This window comes from Thermobia domestica, chromosome 14 (assembly GCF_964235325.1).
Source record: "Thermobia domestica chromosome 14, izTheDome1.hap1.1, whole genome shotgun sequence".
NCBI classification, from domain to species: Eukaryota; Metazoa; Arthropoda; class Insecta; order Zygentoma; family Lepismatidae; genus Thermobia; species Thermobia domestica.
The window spans coordinates 153,365,621-153,385,010 of record NC_137467.1 but is presented as its reverse complement, the minus strand read 5'-3'; the positions used below and the strand labels follow the sequence as shown (position 1 = coordinate 153,385,010).

Below are 19,390 nucleotides of genomic sequence, written 5' to 3'. Positions count from 1 at the left end.
CCTGCTTGGTGTTGTTTTTTATTTGGGGAAATAGACCACTTCATTAACAATAGAATTAAAACATGTGTCATCTTCTTTAGGAAGGTACACTCATGTCCAAAATTATTGTTGCATGTCTATAAATATGTTGTTGTAGGAATATAATTTGATAACGAATTCATCCGGTATTTCTTATCATGTTGGTATGTATACAATCGGCAGAGACATGTATGTGGCAAATTTCATGTCAAAAGAGCAGTAAATAAGAACAATAAAACGAAAATAAAACTTTCGCGTCCATTTAGCAACATTTGTTTTACTCATTCTAATTTTCGTATTTATAAATATTTTCCTATGAAATTTACCCCATATACATTTCCCGATTGTACACATAATTAGTATCAGTATTAAAAGTACCCAGCAAAATCATTATTACATTATATTCTTACAAGAAGACAGTTATAGATATGCAACAATCATTTTGGACATGAGTGTACAAGGACATAACAGGTGTTTTTCAAACATTGAATTAGTGCAGAGCGACGTAAGTCCGGTGACAATACAATATTCCATTGTTACTTTCATACTTTGCAATATATCTATTTATTTTAAAAGCAAATTTTAATATGTTTTTATTTTCAACTTCTTTATTCTAAAATAAATATTAGCCTTGAACCAGCCCTGGTTTCCCTGGTTGCATATCACTTTAGAATTTGGAATATGTGCCCAATGAATAAAAAATGATAAGACACCTTTTAAAGACATTCTTATGTAAGGTCTACATTCCACAAGTTCAATAAGGGTTAAAATATCGAATGGAAAAATTCTTGCCATCTAAGCAAAAATCTAAGCAAAACTAGAAAGATAAGAATACAATAATACACAACCTTTTCATCCAGTCACTGTAGCTAAACTGCGGAACTCTATCAGGGGGTCGAAGCCGGTGCAAAGGGGAGAGGGAAAACTTCGATACATAGCTTTGGTCTTTGTTTTCAATTGCCATTCCACAAATTCTTTTAAAAATGGGGGATTTGGGATAGTTTTGGAAGTGAGAGAAAAAATCTGCAACAAGTGAAGCATAAAGTCACATCCCTGTTGTTGAGATCACAATCAAGAAAATGCCAAATGAGTCACTTGTCCTTGGAGCTTTGCAAAGAGTGTTTGATTGTGCTGGTTTCGTTTCAAAATAATGATAATTCTACTTTGACTTGTCAACAAATATTATATTCAATCATTGCTTATTGAGTGGGACCGGGAAAAGTGATCTGCACACAATTTTGAAGAAAATAAAAGGAAGTAATAATAATCAGGAGTTTTTTCCATATGCTTATATTCACAGTGTATCAAACTTTGAAAATTACGCTTAAATTAATTTCCAGAATGTATTAAAATTTATGTGCATTAATAGATTAAAAAATATACCATCAAAGAGTGTGTGTGTGTGAGAGAGAGAGAAAGAACAAAAATTTAAAAAGGAGTGGAAAATAATCAAGAAATTAGTTATCTAAATTTCCTATATTCTATTTGGTAATAGCTATTTAGAGGGAAACCAGTATTCTTCAGACTTCCCACATTTTATACTTATTTAATAAAGGGAATTAGCTACTCCAAAACAGAGACTGTAAAAAAATAATAAGCTGTTCCGAAGTTGTTTATAGGACAAGATAATAATAATATTAATATACAATTGCAATAGATAAAATGGAAACAACAAAATTCCAAAGACATGAAACGAAACAAGAATACACAGCGCCTTGTAACTCACTCTCTTCATTTAACCCACTGGCCGGCCGACTATAAGCCGCATGTGCATCCAATCATAAGAAAACATTGCCCCCGACAAAATCGGTGTCGGCGATATCGCCGACAATATCGGGGGCTTGGCCGACAGCATCTGCGTGTCGGAGGATCGGCCGATAATGTCGGTGGCGTGTGCAAGCTACGATTTGAAGTCTATTTCACCGCCATTATCGGCACTTCCACCGATATTATCGTTGCCGTGTGCAAACGCACTTAGGAATCTTCCCCCCTTGGTAAAACCTGCCGAAATTGGAAGCAATATCAAAGAAACACTGCTTTGAAAAAAGAGGGAGCAAACATGCATAAAGAGATAGTCAGAGTCGGATTTAGGTTTAGTGGGACCCCAAGCTGTTTAAGGTAATGGGGCCCTTTATGTGTGTCCAGATCAACATAGGCACCCTACATACAGAAATGGAGAAACTAGAGATAATTTAGGAGGCAGACTAGCAGAAGGAGCTCCATTAATTACATGAACCTAGGCTACATAGCAGGAAGCACTGTTGCTATGTATATATACATTTTATTTTATTTTTTTAATTTTCTTATATTTTAAAAATGTATATCCAGTTTTTCTTTAGATTTTGGGGCCCCCAAGAGAGCGGAGCCCTAAGCTATAGCTTGTTTAGCTTATACGTAAATCCGGCGCTGTAAATAGTATATATATATACAGGCACGGATCCAAGGGTGGCTATAGAGGTAGGGCTGTGCGATATCGAAATTTCGATATCGACATTCGATATTTTTCTGATATCGATATCGAATAGATATATCGATATCGACAATATCGAATATCGATATCGACAATATCGAATATCGACATCGACAATATCGGATATCGATATCGAATATCGATGTCGACAATATCGATATCGAATACCGATATCGACAATATCGATATCGAATATCGACAATATCGAATATCTATATCGATAATATCGAATATCGATATCGACATCAAATATTGATATCGACAACATCAAATATGGATATTCAACATATTGATTGGTCTTGAATATTCATGTTGATGGGGGCCGCGGTGGCTCGGTGGTAGAGCGTTTACCTCTGGTGCTTGGGGTTCCGGGTTCGATCCCAGCCCACGCCAAGTGAACTTTGTGGTGGACAAACACCGTGTGCGCGGGTTTTCTCGGGGTTCTCTCGTTTCCTCCCACTTTCTTCATTCCACCATTTCATTCGTTTCTCATAATCACCGTCTCCTTTAGTCTAACAGGCATAACCGTGGAACGTAAAATTTAAAGATTTCATTTCATTTCATTCATTTTGATATAAACAATCTGGTCTCAAAACGTTTCAATGGGGGATATCTCAGAATACTTGTTAGTCACAGAAAACAGACGTGTGTTCCTTCTAATCCACCACTCTTTTCTCCGAAAAAGTTAATAAAAATATTTATTGAATTGTCTTTCTCAGTTATCATATTGGTCATCATTGCGGAAATAACGAGAGTGAAATACGGTGACATAGAATATGCGTGTTTTATTTGTGTGTAGATGTTTATTTCATGTATATGCATTTGTAAATGTGCACGTGTGGCGGTATGCGTTTGAGAGAGAGAGAGAGAGAAGTTCTTTCTATATCATAACAAGTGCGTGTGTTGTATTTTAAGCTCACACACAAACAATAGAGCGTTCACCTCTGGTGCATCAGGTCTCGGGTTCAAACCCTGCTCTTGCCAAGTGAACTTTGTGATGGACAAACACCGTTGCGTGGGTTTTTCGGGGTTCTCCCGTTTCCTCCCACTTTCTTCATTTCACCATTTTCATTCATTTCTCATTATCACTGTCTCCTTTAGCCTAACCGGCATAATCGTTGAACGTAAAACTCAAAAATTTCATTTCATTTCAGATATGGACGAATGACGTACCCGATCAACAAAAGCGAAATCGGGGAATCCCCGTTTCTCTTTTGTGCTAATTATTTGATGCCTCATTGCAACAGGAAATCGATGCATATCTTTCAGTGCCATCTATAAAGAGTGGTGCTATTCAGCCGGTTCGCACCGGTTCGCTAGAACCGATTGTTAATAAATTTCGAGTTTGCTAACTAACTAACTAACTCTATGGCCTATGGAACCCGGAGGTTCAGTGCCGCGTTCACAAAAACTCTCCACTGACTTCTATCCTTAGCTAATTGCATCCAGTTTCTACTTTGTATTCCTATTTCTGCGAGATCCATCTTAATATTATCCTCCCATCTGCGCCTAGGTCTTCCTAATGGTCGTTTTCCTATGGGTCTTCCAGTTAAGACTTTGAAAGCGTTTCTACTTTCTTCCATTCTAGCTACATGACCTGCCCACCTAAGCCCCCTAGGCTTGACGACCCTAACAATGTTGGGTAAACCGTATAAACTCGAGTTTGCTAAACCGTTTGTTATACCCAGGCATAACAGTAAATTTTATTCAGTTATACCCAAGAACGAGCAAGTTTCAGTTTGTTTAGCTTTGTTCTTAGAAATTCTTACAGCTACAGGGTTAGATATATGATCTCTCAGAATAAGGTATAAGCGATTTTTTCTTAATTTCAAATGGGCTGGTTAGATATCAAGAATGAAAACTGGGATCACATGAGTGCAGTGGTGAGGGTTATTTACATTTGAAATGTATACATACCATTATCAATAATTGTTGATCCATTGCGGGTTAAGGTGTTTCCAATACTTCTTGACAAACATCTATTTTGGATAATTCGTTTCCAAGATATTCGCAGTGCTACCTAATTTTGTCACAACACCTTATATTAGGTTGCTGTGTAGGTCTCTACTTGTCACTTGCGGCATCCAGTGAAAAATTTGCCTTTGTCTATCTTGTATGATTTGCTTCCTAAGAGAGAGGGAGAGAGACAGGGGCGTAAATAAGGACCCCGCAGACCCCGCATTGCGGGGGGCCCCCAAATTGTGATGTAGGACGTAGAAAAGGGTCCCATTCCATGTTGTCTGCGGGGTGGCCCCCAAGCCCTTAGTTACGCCACTGGAGAGAGATATCTTTCTATGTATCCATCTACTATATATATCTCTCATAACCAGTCACCAAAAATTAGAATAGCACCACTGCCTACAATATGGAAGAAAACCTCCTGGAGGAAATCTCATGACAGTGAATTTCCAAAATTAGCTCTTCTGGCTCGTAAGTATTTGTGTAGGTATCAGCGTTCTATCGGAAAAAGTATTTGGTTGTGGATGGAATATCATAACTGATGTTCATACTTTACTTACAGTTAGTGCAGAACATGCGAAACAACTGATTTTCTTTCCATGAACAAAAGAGCTCGTTCCTAAATAGCAGTGTCATGAACTTCAATGCATCATACATTTCTAGTTGAATACTCAGTGCTAATAGGCATATTTCTAAACAAGACAGTTATTGTTCATTTTTCTCTGTATGTGTGATGTGTGTGTTTGTGTTCTAAGTTAATCCGTTGGCTTTACAAATTTAACACTTGGGCTCTATTTTAATATTCAATTAAAAAAAAGCACGCGATCAATCGAGATCTATTTCATGTTATTATTAAATTGATAATCTTTTTTGTATTAAAGAGCTTTACGCAAAGACGTGACATCTCCCACATGAACTTAAGAGGTTTCTTGTTATTGGTTTTGTGCAAACTCATATCTGCTAAACCTTACGTCTTATACCATTATTGAGTTCTGCTTATGAAATCAATTTAGAAAGGCTCTAAGTCATTCCTAATAACAGTCACCTAATAATGCATATTCTAATACTTAAGCAAATCCAAAGAAATAGGGAAGTGTTAATACTACCTAAACAGAATATTTAGGTCTGTGTAGTGAAATGACAGAATGGAGGCTTTTGTTTGTTTTAGTGGGCTGAGTTATGTGGCTCAACTTATATCTAGTAACCACATACAAATAAACGGAAAATTACTACTTTGCACAAAAAACTAGTAAATTCTTGTTTCCCTGTCTGTTTAGATTTAAGCAAATTTTAGCACAGGCATTTGATTTTTCTCTCGCAATGGCAATACAGCACAAACATTAATTGTAATGAGGATATCAAGTTGACTCGGATAAGGAATGCATTTCTCAATGTTAATGATGAGAAATATTTTGGAGGGCATAGTTCCCCGGCTCTGCACTGGTTTTGGCTTTATCTTTGAAAGGAACATCATTTCTGCCCAATACAATTTTTGCACAAAGTTTGGTTTGATTCGGTGAAGAAGTGTAGCCGATAATATAAGTTAAATACACAATATTTAGGTGGATTAAGTAGACGTAGAAACATCCCTACCCCACCGCCGCCGATTTGGACTATCTTCAAAAGGAACCAAATTTTTAACCCATACTAATCCTCTGTAAATTTGGCTTCATTCTGTTAAGAAATGAAGTCAAAAGAGAAAATTAAATATTAACATGGAATGTTGGGAAGCATAGTCCCCAAGCCCTACATTAATTTGACTCATGAAACGGGGCGTTTTTCTGCCTCATACGAGTATCGTGCAGTTTGGTTTCATTCGGTTAAGAAATGCAAATGCAGCTACTATCGCGAGCCTAAAAGCGTTATATATATATATATATATATATATATATATATATATATATAAAGCAAAACCCGCCGCAATATTTTCGAGGAAGTGTGAAACACCAATATCGAATATCGATATTGACGATATCGGATATCGATATCGAATATCGACGATATCGGATATCGATATCGAATATCGACGATATCGATATGTCGACATCGATATTTTTGCGATATCGATTATCTATATAAGATGATATCGATATCGACGATATCGATATATCGACATATCGCACAGCCCTATATAGAGGCTATAGCCCCCCCCCCTTCCTTGATGCTCACGTATACACAGGATAAAATGGGCTTCAATCCTGTTTACTCTGGATAAAGAGGCAAACTATGGTTTAGCTCCTCCCTTGATCATATCCTGGATCCGCCACTATATATATATATATATATATATATATATATATATATATATATATATATATATATATATATGTGTGTGTGTGTGTGTGTGTGTGTCTAGTATACATAAACGAAGACTTTGGTTCGGCTTCTCCTTCACAAATCTTTGTCGAAAGGTTGACTTTATCGCTACAAACACAAATTACTTCTTCTCATAGAAACCATCTATAAATACACTGTACTGCTGAAACAGAAACCATCAACTAAAGAGGTCATAAATTTTGTCATTCCCCGTGTTTGAAGTTCCCGTTCTTCACAATGATTTTCTTCCTCCCGCCCCTGTTAAGAAGCTCAAAGTAGGTTTTCAAAAGGACTGGCTCCCGCTGAGAAGGAAAGTGGGATGAGGAATGACTATAGTGACATCTAGCAGTTAGACGGCCAAGTACGTGAACACGAAAAAATCTGATTTCTGATTTCTGTAGATTCAATGATGAAGGACATAATTTCTCATCGATTGTGTAATGGATGTCTTTGGAAACAGCGAAAAAATAGTACAGTAGCGCACAAATACAAAGATTGTACTCCATTCTCAAAAAAGTCCGAGGTTTCTAGCTCTTTTCCTTACTGTAAAAAAACAGAAGACTTTTCCCTCTAATTTTGATCATTTTCTTATGGGAATTTGGATTATAATTATCTGTATTTATAAGAAGAAAATATCATGTACAGCGTTCAAATTGCACCTTTAAAATGAGATGCATCATATTTAGTGAGCTACTGAGACATTTTTGCGAAAGAACGAAATTAAACCATGATTTGCCTTAAAAATGGTTGAGATCCCATGTTAAATTGAACACCAATATTCCACGCCAGCAGACGATGGGATGCGAATATGAAGAGGACACGAAGATGGATTCGAGGAATACCGAAGATAGCCAACCCTCTCCTCACGTTCCTCCCCTTGAGAGGACAACCATTAAAGAGGACTATAATTAGACAGAGGCATTAGTTAACAGCTAATCATTAACCTACCAACACCTCTCTTCAATAAAACTATAAATTGATGAAGTGATTGTAAGAACAAAATGTTGATATGAAAGTCAGAATTTACTTCAATAATAAATATGGTTTAAATGTTGTGGGGCCTTTCGTGACGCGAAAGGATTCTGAGAATTACTAATGAAATTAAGAAAAATATCGGGACTTATATTTTGTACATTTTAGAAAACGGGACGAGACAAGAAAATCTTTTCTAAATTCAAGACGAGAAAGAATTCTTCATCAAGTCAAGGCATCTACAAAATTTTGGAGACGAGAATAGAAAACCTTAATTCTTGTCTTGTCTCGTCTCCAAAAGATGACGTGGATCAATGAAAACTTGACAGATGACCACTGACCCACTACCCACCGTGAACCACGACCCACTCTGACTCACTCTGACTCACCATCCACCAAAACCCATCGTCATCAAGTTTGACTCATGATCCACGCCCTCTTTTCCACTTCTAATAAAACAAAGCTGGGAAATTATCAGTAATCGGAGTTAGAATTTATACGGTCAATCACTCAAGAACCGCTTTGTTACAACACCACTGGATCTGACCTTTAAGATATATAATGGTAAAGTGTTTGTCATGGACCATATTACAATGAATTTCAATTTAATTATCATATATAGTAATTATTTCCTTGTTTAATTACAGATAATTTTTCAGTGCAAAATAGGATGAAATTTGAAAGTTTCAAATCAAGGTAAAGTAGACCAACGTAAAGGAAAAAAAAAAGTGTAAAATTCGACTGTGTCTCGAAAGCCAAGTAGTAAGTCCTATTGCTATTATTATAATTATAAATATCAATATCCAAAAGTGCCTGAAGTTCTTTTTTCCACTTAGATATAGCCCTGCTCATCTCGGATAAGTAAATAGGCGAAAATTAAAAAGGAAGAAAAATGGAAGACTTTGAAAGTAAAACGTAGACAAATTCACCAGTGTTCAGAAGATGCTGTCTACAATGCACTAAGCAGAGGGGGGCGGTGGGTCAGAGTGAGTCACGGTGGGTCGCAGTGAGTCACGTTGTGTTGACCTATACAACCCACTGACCAACTCACACATCTTGACCACTTGACCCACTGGGAAAAGGAGCCCAAAAAAGTTTTTAAAAGTGGCGAAAAGTGCAACAAATAGCGTTTACTTATTGTTTTCTTTGCAAAACGTGCTAATTTGGTGTTTTAATTAAAAAGTGCCACATCTAGTGTTGGCTACAAGACCGACGAAACGAGACGAGACACTTTTTTTTTTTTTTTAAATAGAATCAGATATACTTTTCAGAACAAATATTTTTCAGTTTAACGTCCAATGACTATGCAATTTAGACTAACTGTAAGAGAGACGGATGATTGAGGCAAGTAAATAGTTACGGAAAAAGTTGGTGGAATGATAATTAGGAGGAAACGGGAGCACACCGATAAAATCCACGGGCATAATGTTGTCCCACAAACTTACTTCGCCGGGGATCGAACCAGGAACCCCAGTACAAGAGATATGCCCTCTACCACTGAGCCACCGCTCACGCTCACTTTTCAAAGTGAGGCTGCATTTTTAGGACACGTTTCCGAGACAAAAAAAGCTCAAAATCTTGTCTCGTGAGCAATCCTAGCTCTACTACTACGTATTATTATTATTATTATTATTATTATTATTATTATTATTATTATTATTATTATTATTATTATTATTATTATTATTATTATTATTAAATTTAAAATTATCTTGTTACTATTTAAATCTGTGAATGAATTATAACTATCAACAAATTAAGGGAATGTGTCACGAGTTCGATTGCGAAATGTGCTATCAAAATGCGTGACAGTGTAGTTGAAACGCAAATGTACGCTACACTTCGAGCACCTATACAGGAGACGCCTCAAATGATTAGCGGTCATTGTTCACTGACGGAAAGAAATAATTACGATAAAATATTTAAAGATAAAATTATTAGGTAGCTTAAATAATTATAAAATGAGGAAAAATAACATTTATTTTTTTTTTCAAGCATTCCTGGAAAGTGAATAATATAAAAATAATCTACATCAGAGGCAAAATAATCTACATCAGGGGTATACGTAACAGATAAAATCAATGACAGATCAAAATAAAATACAACAATCTTTTAAAAATAATGATATCATTGTAAACATATCTCATTACCCATATTCACATACTTGATTAGCTAGGACTGCTTCAAACTCCTTGACCTTAGCCTTGGGTAACATATGTCTAAAACATGCTAACGCAATGTTTATTGTTATTCTTATCATTTTTTATCTAATCAGATGTTTAATCATAAATTCCGACTCTATTTAATCATGTTTTTTGGTATATATATTCGTTGCAACATTCTATTTGCTCCTTTGGTGGATTTTTCAAAAAATGGATTCTCGAAATCTTATTAGTAACGGTAGTGTTGTCATGAGTTCGCTACCAGGTAGGTGATACTGAGATGTCAGTTGTAACAGGTAATTTAATAAATCACAAGTTCTGGTATTTATAACATTTGTAATTTTTATTACAGATGGTATCAGACCCCCATTGCGGATGTAAGGTCCTTGACGCTCCTGCGCACGGTGGAATTATATCTCTGCGAGCAAAAGAACCAACCTCGGCAAACGTCTTCTATACAAAGTGGCACGATAATACACCGTCAAACTGAAGGAGCATGAGTGGAGAAGGGCACCGTTTGACCGTAAAAGCTGTTCAGGAACCGGCTAGGGCACTGGTGCAATGCCGAATATCTCGTGAACGCGGAAAGCTATCGCTGCCGAATCAAAACAGGAACCGGCTAGAGCACTGGTACAATGCCAATATATCTCGTGAACGCGGAAAGCTATCGCTGTCGAAATAAAAAAAGGAACCGGCTAGAGCACTGGTACAATGCCGATATATCTCGTGAACGCGGAAAGCTATCGCTGCCGAATCAAAACAGGAACCGGCTAGAGCACTAGTACAATGCCGAATATCTCGTGAACGCGGAAAGCTATTGCTGCCGAATCAAAACATTACACAAAAAATTGACTCTGGCAAATGCAATGAATGATGTGCCGATGTTAGCGGAGTGGTCGCCGCGTTGCGTAGTTCCTTACAGACAGATCAAGAAGTCACACATATTATTTCCGTTCCACCGATACGCTGCCACCACACATCATTGCATTGCTCAGGGTCGTTTTTCTGTGTGATCTTTCGACCCGAAAGCGATATCTTCCCGCCTTTACGAGATATTCGATGTTATATTAGCGTCTTTCCAGTTTTTGAACGCCTCTCATGGTAAATCGGCGCCGTTTTCAATCCAGTTCATTAAAACATGTTTTGATTGATTTCATGGGTATTGTCATCCCCTTTAGATTGTCGGTATATTATCGATGTATTTGGAGAAGTACGTGAGCCACATTTTCGTTTTTAATTGGAATCTTGTCTTCATCAACATTGATGCTATACGAAGAAAAAAAAGAAATATTTCAGTTTTACGTCCGACGCTTATGCTGACTAGGCTAAAGGAGATGGTGATGACGAGAAATGAATGCAATGGTGGAACGAATAAAGTGGGAGGAAACGGGAGAACCCCCGAGAAATCCACGAACACCTTGTTTGTCCACCACAAAGCTCACTTGGTACGAGGTGAGTACGAACCAGGGACTCCACGCACCAGAGGTGAACGCTCTACCACTGAGCCACCATGCCCCCTGCTATTACGAAGAGTAAGGATTGGCCAACAGCTTTATATCAGATACAGAAGATGCGAGATTTGTTCTTTCAGCGTCAGGCACCCGTTAATGGATCGTAGGTTAATATCATTTTCCAGAGATTTTCAGAACTTTAAAATGGGATTTAAAACAATATTTGAACCAATATTTGAACCCAGGTTGATTTCTGCTCCGATTGAGAATCGAACCCAGGATCACGCGCGCGGAGAATATGCGTATTAGCATTCAACGACAAACGTGAAAACATGGCGGAGGTAAATGAGTCCAATCAAATTAGCTTGACATTGCATTCTGTGATAACTTTGTGCCTAGGAGACGTTTGCTTCCGTCATTCCTTGTGCGTGCGTTGTTTACTTCTGTTGATACACCACGAGGAAGGGGGATAACCTATAGACGGGTAGTATTGTTCTTTAAAAATAAATAAATAAATAATGCGACGCAGATCTTATCACTTGATTGATAAGTATGAGACCCTATGCTTTTTGGCGGGGGGGGGGGGGGCTCTTTGGCAAAGACATTGCTAATTATATAAATACTGTATATCGCTTCAAGATAAGGGGAGAAAGCTCCATACAGGTTCAGAAAACTTATAAAAGACATTTGATCAGATTTTTTCCTCTTAGCTTACAGCGAGAAAATATATACTTTTTTTTTTACGAAGATGACTTCCCTCAAGACCCGCCACTGCCTACTTTCCTTATTAGCTTTCATTTTCTTGGAATCAGAGGATTCACATAGTTAATTCTGAGAAACATACACTGTAATCCCTTTACTCCTCCCCACATATATACATTTTGTAGTTAGTATGGTTCGGACATCTCCAGTAGATTGCCAAGGACAAGGTATAAGACGATCATCTCTAACGGGGCACCGCCACACCAGACCACATCTTAAGAATGTATTTAATGGATGCTCAAGGAATGTCACTACAAGATTATTTGAACATTCTGTGAATATTTAATCTGAGAACGCTCATATTTTGAATCGCAAACTGTACACCAATTCAGATCATATACTGTATCTCACTGCAAAGCATAAGCTCTATCAAGAAGGTTTCAGAAAAATCTCTGGAATATTATAGATGGATGGCTGAAACTTTGCATTCTTTTCGTGCTACCTACTTAGTTGTATGGGGCAGAGTTAGCAGGACGTTTGAGATTGCTTATTACAAGGTAAAATGATTTATTTTCAGTTTAGCGTCCCTTTGAGTAGCAAGGCATATGAGACATGGACCAACAGTTTAACATGGGATCCGAACTACGTGAGGAATTGCCAGGAATCGAATTCGAGTCTCTCACGCCAAAGGAGTGCATTCTAACCGTATTTCACATATTTGTCTTATTCTTACATCACAGGTTATGGCACAGGAACTCAAGAGACGACTACCTATGTAACACAAAATATCATGTTGAGTTTTCATGAACGCGTTAGATACATGTTCTAAAAGAAAAAGAAGAAAACTCAAAGAAAGAACAAAAAGTGAGAACGCGTCAGCAAGTTATACACGTTTCAATGAAAATTAGTAGTAATAATTCTTAAGTGTTTTAGAAATACTGAAAAGAACTTCTTTTATTTCATATATGTATATTATAACTAGTATATAATCTACAATACGTAACCAGTGGCGTACACAAAGGGGATTCGGGCATAAAAACCCCTTCTCGAACAAAATATTATGCAAAAATAATATGAAGTTATGTATACAAACGCCTGAAATTATATGAACTTGCGTCCTTTAATCCTTCTTGAATTTTTACGCACATTACTGTCCGTAAAGCCGTTATAAATCCAGTATTCGGTTTGATAACATTCCTTAAATATAACATATCAGCGACTTTTTAAACAATACTCTAAACAAAACAAAAATTGGCAAGTATTTTGGAAGACCTGTTAAGCTAAAGCAGTAAGCTAATTATAATCGCAAAGTTGGTGAAATTGATAAACCCTGTTAACGAGACGTTAAATAAATTTTTAACGAGTAATCAACCATTACTGTTTAAACGGATGGTCAGCTAAAACTAGCGTCATCCATGAAACTAGATTTGGGGCTGTCTCGTCTCTAAAATAAGTACTTAAAAGTGCTTTCTCGCCTTGAAAAGTATATTTGTTCCTAGTGGAACAGCTCTCTTGTCTTGTACGCTATCTTTGTCTAGTTTCATCTCGCATTCAACTCTAGCTAAAACCGTATATTATTAAACTAAAGGTTTTAGAAAAATTGGTTAAAATTTGTTAAAATTCATCAAAATCGTTCTTAAATTTTATGATAAAATGGTCTTACAACTGTCAGAAGCTTTGTGTCAACAGATATTTGTTTTATTAATTATTAAACCATATTTTCTGAATAATTACGAAATTTTATAAAATGTTGTCCATAACCTATATTATCCGTCCTATTTAAACAGTAACATTTCGGGATTTATACCACAGAACTTAAAAACATTAGATTGCACTAGAATTGGCGGTGGAAATTAATTACTTCTCCACGACAGCCTCACCCGCAAATCCATTGCACAAACCATTACCTTCCTGTTTGCTCTGATGTACTGTGTAAATAAGGACCAAATGTAATTTAGACGGTGTATTGAACAGTATAAAGCAACACAATAACAGAGAAAACTGTCTGCATCTTTAATACATTTCAAGTTGAGCAATGAAAGAGAATTTATGCAGATCAGAGGTCGTGTGTTCACCGGAGCGCTTTAAATTTGAGTTTTCTACAGTATTTTCTTTCATTTTTTTAACTGGATTTTCTTGAGATGAAAAACAAATGATACAGAAAAGTGACTATGTTTCTTTAAAATTATCTTGAAACTTTATATATATAATGCAAAAAGGGCTTCAGTCACCCATATGGCAAAATTGAGTTAACAACGAATTTTTATTCCTAAAGGGTACACCCATGTTTCTATGAATAATGGGCTTCAGTTTCATTGGTCTAACATGTCATATTTCATAAACAGAGTCAACTTTGATTATTCTAGGCAGAATGAGCTTGTTCTGCAATTTTTTCCCTCAAAATTAAGGTTGTTTGTCTGGTTGGTTGACATTTTGCATTATCTGATTCAATTATTAAATAATTTCCCAAAAAAAAGTAAATAAATAAATAAAATTTATAAGAAAATAATTTTGAATCATTATTTGGAAACATAGTTTATATTTTTAAACTTTAAAATTATTTAAAGTACAGAATCAGTTACTTGATGATTATTTTAGGCAAGTTAACTTCATCAATTATGCGGTGATGTTTTAAATAATTTATAACCAATTATTAATGAATCGTTAAAAAATTTTATCTTCCGATTGTAATGTAGTTGAATTATAATCTAGTTGAATGTTTTTTTGTTAAGCTAGCAACGTCTTCTCCAGTGGCGGATCTAACTCCCCAGTTTTTTGGGTGACAAAAATAATTTCAGATATTATTTAGTATTATTTATGAATTTTTGAAAGTTTCTAGTAAACTCATGACATACCTATCATAGTCTGGGTTCTCGTTGTCCCCACCCCCGAAGTTTTTACATTCTAGATTCGCCACTGGTCTTCTCGCAAATAAATCATATGAAAATCATACGAAAAGTAACTCGACCCTTATGTTGTGTTGCAGTGAATGATAATATTTCTTTGAAATACCACAACAAGTCCCTGGAAACTGGTAAGTCTTTTCTAATTTTGAACATACTGAACATTCAAGTCTTATTTAAAAGAAAAAAAATAGTAACTTAAAATAATGCACGTATTTTGATTTCTTATGCATGTAAATATATGTATTTTTAAAACAAGGTAGCGCAAAGGTTAGAAAAAGACCTAATATTTTAAGATAGACCAAAAAACAACATAAAAATAACCTTAGAAGTCTCTAGTTCTAGATTCTATAGTTCATGAAATGATATTTGAATAAGCACCTGCAGCGTCCTTTCCAATTAAGTCCAACTTTCGTTTCGGTCGTAGTTAGTCTATTAAGCTAAAGAAGTTGAGTTGCCTTATATAGGCCTGCTTAACAATAACGTTTTCAGTGGGTTGCCACCACTCCTTTCCCCCCTCATGCTGATAACGTGCCACCGTCGCAGTTACTAAACTTTTTTTTTATCTCAATCTTTATCAATAAAATGCGCATAAATACGTTGTTGTCACACTTAGAAAAGTTCTTGATAAACAACAAGGAGAACTGTTTGTTATCTACAGACAGTTGGAAAAATTGTCATATCGGCAACGCCGCGGTTAAGTCATATCCTAATCTGGTTTATCTGCACGCGATAGATAACATTGATTTGCCATTTGTCAAGTAGTTTCGATATTCTCGTATTTTTTTTTTAATGATAATATGTCCTTATAGAACAATACATATACAGTACATCACGTGAAGTGAAAATCCTGGTTTGTCAGTTCTTTGTAGCCGTATTGGATAATTGGAATTTATTCTCCTATTTAGCACAAGTATAAAGTATAAATAAAGTATAAATCGACATTTTCAATTTTACTCGTATATCGAGCGCGTAGTTCTTAGCATCAGCGCAAATCAGTCTCCAACATTGGGGGGGGACGGGTAAGACCGTTCTCATTTTTTTTTAAAGCGATTTTCAAAATATTTATGAAGTTGAAAAACAATGCTATGGAGGATCAGGGGAGCAGAGTTGTCTTCAACATTGGGAGGCGGGCAAATTTGAGGCTTATTCTGGGGAACGGGGGAGATGAGATTCATATTACGGTAGATGAATCTGATTTCTGAGGTGAACCTGTTGTGTATATCATTCAGTAAAGGATATTAATTTCATCTCGCTTTCCTTTGTGGCAATCGGACATAATCATCACATTTCTTCCCAAAAAAAAACACATTTCAAATCAGATTATTGGGGGGACAGTCCTCTCAGTTCCAAGATTAGGGGACATGTCCCCCTCATCCCTCCGGGATTTGTGCCAGTGGTTCTTAGGTCAGCAATAGGGATGCGCACGACTCGAGACATGTCTCGAATTTCGACTCAACTTCACTCGCATTCGAGTCGAGTCGAGACAGAAACTGTCGAGTCGAGACACGAATTGAGACTTAAACATATTTTCGAGTCGAGCCACGAGTCGAGACAACATTTTCTCGAGACAAGTCGAAATAGGCTTAAATCTCGACTCGACTCGACTCGTGCGCATCCTTAATCAGCAATCTCTCGATTGGTTTGACACAACTTTCTATCTAGGGACACGGTGGCTCAGTGGTAGAGCGCTTACTTCTGATCGGTGGGGTCCCTGGTTTGATCCCGGCCAAGTAAATTTGTGGTGAATAACATGTCTGTGGATTATCTCGTGTACTCCCGTTTCCTCCCACTGTATCATTCCACCAATTCTTCCACAATCATTCGCTTGACTAAATCATGGCCTTCCTTAGAAGAAAGGACATAATCGTAGGACGTTAAACTGAAAGATTTCATTTTTGCTACTTTCTATTCTTCTCTGTTCTAAAAGCCCATATTCTTCTGGTTTTCTCGTGGTTTTCCTTCCTTATATTTTGTTTCATTTTATATAAATACTTCATTTGAATCGTTGAATTCAAAAACCAGTAATCTCCATCGAAACTCATTTTAGAGGAGAGAGATAAAATATAAAATTATTCAATATACATCTGACATATAGGGCTGTTTTCATTTTTGGACCGTAGAATATGGGAGTTTCTACGGACCAAAAATGGAAACAACCCTATATGTCAGATGCATATTGACTAATTTAGTTTTGTTTGTCTCTCCTCTAAAATTAGTTTCAGTGGAGACGACTGGTTTTCGAAATCAACGCTTCAATTGTGGCCTTCCTCTGACTAGAGCGTAGTTTCTCTGAGTTTCATTAATCCTTTGCCTTCTTTTTGACGCAATCTTCAGTACATTTCTTTCTTCTACTATTTCGAACACCCTTCATTTGATACTTGATCCACTCATCTAATTTTCAACATTCTTCTATAGCACAACATTTCGAAGGCTACGCTATGACTATTAGCAGTTAATTGGCAACAACCGATACCGGGGGCGGATCCAGGAATTTTTTAGGGCGGGCGAAAGGCCCGTAGTCAGCCCCAAAACTTAGGAGGACCCGATCCAACCATACGATAGTTCATCACCATATTATAGCACTTTTGAAAGCCTACTGTAAAATTTTTAAGGGGCCAGTAAAAATTTAGGTGGGGGCGGCCCCCCTAGACCCCCGTGGATACAAACCTGGCGGGCGCACTTCTGAAAAATAAACTTGAGGCATTTTTCGATATTTGGTTTGGCTAATTAAAAATGTGGACTGCGGTGCTTCATAATACGTATTTATATCTGCCCTTCTGGTGGTGGCATTGAGGAAAGCCATGTTGTTCAAAATGAGAGGATCCAGTATAACAATTAAAACAAATTATTATCATATTTTTATTATTGCATTATTTTATTTTATTATCGTACACACACACACATATATATACGTACACACACACCCACACACACACACACACACACACATATATATATATATATATATATATATATATATATATATATATATATATATATATATATAACGCAGCAGCTGAAATGCGTCGGGCAGGAGGTGGGTATGAGTAAATCGATGATCGATCGATACAGGGTTGCAGTTAAAACTAGTTTCGCCACTGCGCCACACTATACAGGGTGTTTCAGAACAACACCGACAACGTTTGGGAGCTGCTTGCTGACACCAAGGTAAGACAAAAAGTATAGACCAACTTGGGTACTCAAATGCTCTCTTTCGGAGTTATGGGCTACAGAAAATATGAAAAAATGAACTTTAAAGGTTCATAGCTCTAAAACTATGGAACCTACCGTAGTCGGGTTAAGACTTCACTTAGAACTAGTATGCGCCCTAACCATAAATGCATGTTTCAGATTTCTAAGGTACTCACGCAACAATTTTTATAGAGGTAGTTGATAAGTACCTCAAATTATATGCCTGTAGCCAAACTCCCTCTATAAAAATTGTTGCGTGAGTGCCTTAGGATTCTGAAACATGGATTTTTGGATAGTGCACTTATTAGTTCGCAAGTTAAGTCTTGATTTGTCTACGGTAGGTCCCATAATTTTAGAGCTATGGGCCTTTAAAATTCATTTTTTCATGTTTTCGGAGCCTGTAACTCCGAAAGGAAGCATTTGTGTACCCAGGTTGGTTTATACTTTTTGTCTTATCTTGGTCTCAGGAACCACCTTCCAAACGTTGTCGGTATTGTTTTGAAACACCCTGTACACTGTATATAATTTCATCAACCTTTTTTTCAGTTCGGGGGCCGCGGTGGCTCAGTGGTAGAGCGTTCACCTCTCGCGGGTTCGATCCCAGCCCCCGCCAAGTGAACTTTGTGGTGGACAAACACCGTGTGCGTGGGTTTTCTCGGGGTTCTCCCGTTTCCTGCCACATTCTTCATTCCACCATTTCATTCATTACTCACCATCACCGTCTCCTTTAGCCTAACCGGCATAACCGTGGGACATAAAACTCAAAGATTGCATTTCCTTTTCTTCAGTTCTATATCGCTGCTTCCACTCAGATGCTATTGTTTTTCTTTAACGCCTTCTTCCCTTAAGTGAAAAGTGATATAATATTAATAGAAATGGAATGCTAGTTTTCTCTAGCGGAAAATTTTAATTAGCCTTCTGCACACCAGTGATGGAGTGGGTCACGAAGTTCGTGAGTCGTGAGTCGTTAGACACAGAGTCAGTCAGATCCATGATCTATCAAATCCGGCGACCTGGACAAACCCATGAGCTCGAGTAGCCCGGTGACCCAGTCTGACGCGGACAGATCCATGACCCGGAGTGTCCCGGACAGAATCATAACCTGGAGTGACCTGGAGAAGAAACGTTTTCATACACATATTCATACAATTCCAACATATATCATTCTCTCGTTTCAAGATGAAAAACAATATGGATCTCGCAGAAATAGGAATACAAAGTAGAAACTGAATCCAGTCGGCT

The 19,390-nt window shown here is 37.0% G+C and overlaps 1 long non-coding RNA gene across 1 annotated transcript in view; it reads right to left on the bottom strand.

The window, feature by feature from the left end:
- LOC145670732 (uncharacterized) overlaps positions 1-15,450 on the bottom strand; it is a 47,417-nt gene extending 31,967 nt beyond the window's left edge. Inside the window, exon 1 of the long non-coding RNA XR_014128401.1 lies at positions 15,335-15,450. This is a non-coding gene — a long non-coding RNA (uncharacterized LOC145670732). The remainder of the gene's footprint in view (positions 1-15,334) is intronic.
- Between the last annotated feature and the right edge of the window lie 3,940 nt (positions 15,451-19,390).